Source organism: Pinus tabuliformis, chromosome 4_2, assembly GCF_031772625.1.
Source record: "Pinus tabuliformis cultivar Carrire ecotype Pingquan chromosome 4_2, CPIR1, whole genome shotgun sequence".
In the NCBI taxonomy this organism is placed as follows: Eukaryota; Viridiplantae; Streptophyta; class Pinopsida; order Pinales; family Pinaceae; genus Pinus; species Pinus tabuliformis.
This window is the reverse complement of record NC_142304.1, coordinates 570,038,481-570,044,730: the sequence shown is the minus strand read 5'-3', so window position 1 is coordinate 570,044,730 and position 6,250 is coordinate 570,038,481.

Here is a 6,250-nt window from a genome sequence, read left to right as displayed (position 1 = left end):
GCTTTGGATTCTAGGGTTTCGCTGCTCCAAACAAGTCATCGTGGCATGTTCGTTATAACTTTTTTTCTGTGATGTTTCAAAAGCTAAAAGAAAAACCCATTTGAGAAGAAATCACGTTGAATCTTGGGTCCAAATTTCAGAGTTTTTCACTCTATATTTGCGGAGATATGATTTTAGGCAGTTGGTCTTTTTGCAGACTCCTGAATTACATTCCAAACAGGTGACCTGGGGAAAATTGTCATAACTTTCTCTCTGAGCATGGGATTGAAATTTTGTCAGAAGGTGTAGAAAGAGGACAGGCTTTAGTTTTGTATATATATTTTTCAGAGCCAAATATCGAAATAGTGACTCGTGGCACGTCGTACAAGTTCGCTCTACTGAACTAGTCTATAATCAGGTCATGTTGGGAGATTGTATATAACTCTTCCTTGGAGAATCCAATTTGGATCAGACTGGTGGAATTGGAAACAGGACATAGAGGGCTACTGCAGATCGCAATTTCAGAACTTAAAGATCCGAAAGTACAGAGTTACAGTCGTTTCAATATCGAGCTCCTAAAATCAAGAAAAAGCAAGATGAGGAAGTTTGATGGCAAGGATCTGGTAAATTGGATACTTCAGATGGAGCAATATTTTGATCTACATGGTGTACCACTGTTACAAAGGGTATGTCTTGCATCTTCATATTTAGAATCAGATCAATTTTTATGGTATGAAGGGCTTTTTTCTCGTAAACAACTTGTTACGTGGTCAATTTTCATGGAGAAAATGGTAGCACATTATGAGGATACAAAGAGCAACACCTTCTTTAGAGCAACACCACAACAATTGGAAATGGTAAAAGGGCTTTGTGATATAGTGGAAAGAAAAATTATGGAAACCAGGAAGCATACCCCTCACAACTATAAATATGGAAGTGTTGTTTCTCCTAGCCTTCCACAACCTACAAGGGTTACACCACAACAATTGGAAGAAAAAAGAGCAAAAGGGCTTTGTTACAATTGTGATAGAAAATTCACTAAAGGTCATAAGTGTGCTGAGAAGAAATTATTTTACATAGAATATGAAGAGGAAGAAAAGGATCAAGAAACATCAAAAGAAGAGGATATACGCCAGGACCCCACCCCAGAGAAAGAAGAAATGAATCAGACCATATCTTGTAAAGCATTGGCAAGAATTACCACTCCTCAAACTCTCAATATAGAAGGACATATCAAGAAGAAAAAGGTGCAAGAGGTGAAAGCTCACATCGAGAAAGAAGAAATAAATCCAACCATATCTTGTAATTCATTGGTCGAAATTACCACTCCTCAAACTATCAAGATAGAAGGACATATCAAGAAGAAAAATGTCCAAGAAGTGAAAGATCACATCGAGCATCAAGAAATGAATATGACCAAATCTTGTAAAGGATTGGAAGAAATTGCCACTCCTCAAACTCTAGAGATAGAAGGACATATCAAGAAGAAGAAAGGTTCAAGCAGTGAAAGATCACATCGAGCATCAACAACAAATTCTCCAACTTTTAAAGGATAACGCCACTTTGGTGCAAAATCAAACAAAACAACAGGTAGATCAACATCATAGTGAAAAATGTTTTGATGTACATGATTGGGTATTTTTACTGCTACATCTCAAGCAAGTTATTTATGAGAAGGAAATGTTGGCAATACTACATGCACTTAAAAAATGGCGACCTTACCGAATCGGAAGACTCTTCAAGGATGAGGATGTGGAAGCATTGTTTTGTACTATTTCTATTATCCAACCAGATTGGATAAACAAAGCAAGGGATGAATGGAAGAAGGATGAAGAAGTATGGCCACTTATTCAAAAGTTGCAAAAGATCCCAATTCAAAAAATATTGCCTGAAATTGAAGAGGAAAGAAAAATCATATTGGAACCTAGAGCGGTCACAGAAAGAAGAACCTGACAGCTACGAAATCGATCAATTTCAAAGTATCTCATCAAGTGGAAGAACTTACCGGCTGAAGATTCCACATGGGAGGACAAGAATTTTTTACAAAAGCATCAAGAACTACTCAAGCGTTGAGGACAACTCTTTTTGAAGGAGAGGGGCATGTTAGGCCCCTATACTACTACTGTAACCCCTTATTGTTATTAGTACAACCCACTTATTATATTGATGTACCCATGTAGTGTCCATATTGTTACTATTGTGCCCCATAGAAGCCCACTATTGTCATTATTGTGCCCTTACAATATTATTGTTATGTCGGCTCTGATTATGTTATGACCCCTTAGACTCCTATATATAGAAAGGAGGTCTTTTCATTTGTATCATCCAAAAATTGTCCATTTATGTAATGTAAAGGAGGTTTCCCCTCGAAGAGGCTGAATTTTAAGCCGTTGATCTATCTTTTCTATCTTTTTCTTGAGCTGGTTTCATAACACAGAAACAATCACTATGATGCTTAGGAAGAATTTTCGTATATTGTAACCAAATTATATCACTTTTGACTCCTTAACACAACTCCATACACTTAGTTGGAACCCAAGTTATTGTAAAGTAGCTTTGTAACTATTTACATAATCTTTTGATGTTGTTCCTCCTCTTTCCTTTCATGTGATTGCCAAAATCTGAGAATATTTCTAGCAAGAATAGTATCTTCAGCTAGAGAATTAAAATCAAGAACAATATGAAAAGTTTGCTGCGTGTGGCCAACCATTGCTAACCAAGTTTCCCCCTATTGAAAGTATGCATACATCTAACGATCAACACTAGTCATTGCAGTAGTTATTTCAATTTATCAGGGCTTTGTCAACTCAATTGGAATAACAATTGGTAATAATTGTATCAAGTTATAATGATCTTACCACTCTGCCTGAACAACAACAACTCCTCGGTGTTGCCAAAGAGTGCGATGACTTGAGTTTGGAGAAAGGGAAACTAACCAAATAGGTTGGGGATATCAAGTATAAACTTCAAAGCATTTGGCCAAGCATTAAAGAGTATGTCCATAATGTACTATGGTATTTCTCTTTATGTGAGCCATCATAGCCTATTGAGTCACAAATAGGGATTTGTATAGTACTATTGTTGAGCTGTGAAATTTTGTTTTTGATCCCACATAATGAATCCAATAGTATATCAATGAAGTATTTGCACATACATACACCTCTGGAGATATGCATCAATAGTGTTCTCATAGTTCACAAGAGATTTTTTTCATGAGGTTCAAGATTGGCATTGATTTCTTTCCAATCATAATAGAATTTTATATTAGTTACGTGAACAAAGAAAGAAATTAGTGGAGCAATAATTTGTCAGAATAGAACTAGTGCAACATAAAAAATTATTCGGTATTCATGAAGTGGTTGACAAACACATTCATTTCTTAGAGAAGGCATCACATAAGGAAATATATAATCTTCACAATCTTCAACCAACTACCATTTCCAAATACATATAACTGTGCATGTTCAATTTTGATGCAGACTATGAGTGGAAAAATTTCCTTGCCTCATTCCCTGAGGAACCTCTTGCAAAGAATACAACCCAATTTGTTGACCAATCTAACGTTTTTCATGCTACCTAAACTACTGCAATGGATGACTATAATAGTTTTAAAGAGCAAGATTTGCAAACAGATATTGAGATGAGTCCTTTGTTTAAAGGAGAAGGAGCACAATGATAAATAATTAGGGGAATTTTGAGGTCTAAAATGGGACTCCTCAGGAAATTATGAAATAATAGTGGAAATAATAAAATAGGATTATATTACATCATCAAATTTTATAGGGAAAAAAGAAAAAACTATTTTTTCAATTGGTACATTCAACTTGTCTCCCTATGGGTTTACTCAATTTCGAGTGGAAACACTCACTAGACGCATAATTTGATTACTCATCCAACGATTACCCATGTTACATACATTTTATGGACCATGCTACTTGAAAAATGTAATTGCAATCATATTTTTCCATGTATTTCTCATTTTTCATGTAGCAAGGCCCATCAAAAGTATCCAACATGGGAAATATTTAGATGACGAATTAAATTTTCTATCCAACAATTTCTCCCACTTGATCGTTGAGTAAAACCATAGGGAGATAAGTTTAAAAGAAGAGTTTAAAAGATATGTTGAAGAAGTAGTTTTATTATTTCATTATTTTTTATCCTTTTTACCTTTCTACTCCAAAAATGGTGAATCATCCCCCATGGTTTACATCATCATCTTGAATCATATCGGTTATTATAAAATTTACTTTGGTTGTACATTTCTTAGGACACCCATTTTAGACCTAAAAATTCCCCTAATGGTGCATCGAGAACATTAACACAATGATAGGAAGGACCAGTTATAGAGAAAACAGATTGACTCGATGGAAAGTCAATAGATTATCATTGGGGCCTATTTGTTACTTCATTTATTTCAAGAAACTTTGATCAATTTTGAAGCAAAATAGGTGTATATACGAGTAGCGAAAGTAGGATAAACAAGCCATACAATAGGGTAGAAAGAATTGAGGAGAAGATAGAAGAAAGCAGCAAGTAGAGAAAGAAAGTATTTATACCAGGACTTTCCACAGTTATGGAGGAAGGATCAAGAATCTAGAAGTTTTAAATAACCAAGCTAAAAGAGGATGAGACAATTGGATCTTGTCAAATGGGTTAAGCTAGGATAAATGTAGTGAAGATGGATCATGTAGAAATAGGAAATCTATATAAATCCATAACGATTGAGTTGCAGGGAGGGATACAGAGGGAAATATGCATACATGTTGTCAACAAGAGATTTGAACTCTTTATGTATGTAATGTGAGGTATTGTAGCCCTATTTCTGTCTAGTTTTGAGTCAACTCTGAGAAGATGTTGTGTAATATTAAAAAATATACATTGTAATAACTCAATTCTTTAAGATATATAAAGAAGAATATTGTAGGGATTATATTTATGTGTTTGTGATTGCATGATGATGTGGTCTGTACCCCTTTAAAATTGAGTCAAGCATATTTATATCTTGTGCAAGGTTGTCTGAGGATCTATGAAAATTAAGGAATTCATGTATAACTTATGTAATGATTTAAATTTTGTAGTTGTCTAGATTCCCACCTAACATTTAATCTCTTGGCAAGGCTCGGGTGAGAACTTCCTCGCTTGAGGAGGATTAAAAATCTCTATGTTGTGATAGAGTATGACAATCACCTTTGTTGGCACGTTGTGGCCAAATCCTCAGTGTCTACATCAAAGCATTTCACCAACAATGATAAAATAAACTATCTACAACAAGGAATCCCACCTAATTTATTTTAAGTATAAAACATTGACACTAATATTTGCAACATTTTTCACACTTTTCTAATAGGTGGGGTACATAGGCATCAACATGAAGGTCAGAATTCTAAGTTCAGAGTTGGATTAGGCTTATGAACTAATAAGTCCATTGACTTGATGGCTCTAACACTATTTTTTCTTCTATTTATTAAAAGGGGAAAAAATATGCATCATGTTTCAAGCCTTTGAATATCTAATAATTATGATAAAATGGATAAAGGAGAAAATTTGTATAAACTTTTCTCAGCATTATCCAAGTTTAAGATATTTACAAAGATTTTGATTTTATTTTTTTTAATAATACTTATAAATAAGGAAACACTAGTCTAATAATCTTTCAAAAACTTAAACTCATATGATACATATTCAATGGTATATTTTGGAAGACAAAGAGTCTCATAGTTCTAACCATTTTGATTCCCATTTTCATGAAGAAGTCCAAGCTTGAACACACTTGCTAGGTTTTAGATAAAGAATTTTCATTGGAAACTTTGATATATTTTATGTTCAAGATTGTTAGTATAAATATCTATGTATGTAGTGGTTTTATTTTGAGAAATCTTGAACACACTTGCTAGGTTTTAGATAAAGAATTTTCATTGGAAACTTTGATATATTTTATGTTCAAGATTGTTAGTATAAATATCTATGTATGTAGTGGTTTTATTTTGAGAAATAATATAATGAGTAGGTTTTGTTCATTAAAGATGGCTAAGGAATATGGGTGAGTATGTAAAAGGTTGTGAATGTTTAGATGCAACATTGAAAGGTTTTTGTTTTAATAAAATTTTCCTATAGCCACTTAGAAATGGCCTAGTACATAAGCCTTAACTATGGACCTCATTATTTTTTGTATATTTAAAAGATATCAAAGCATATGACAAGTGGAATTTATTTTTTCTTTATTAAAAATTTTACCAATGATTTTTTAGATAAAAAATAAAAATAAAAA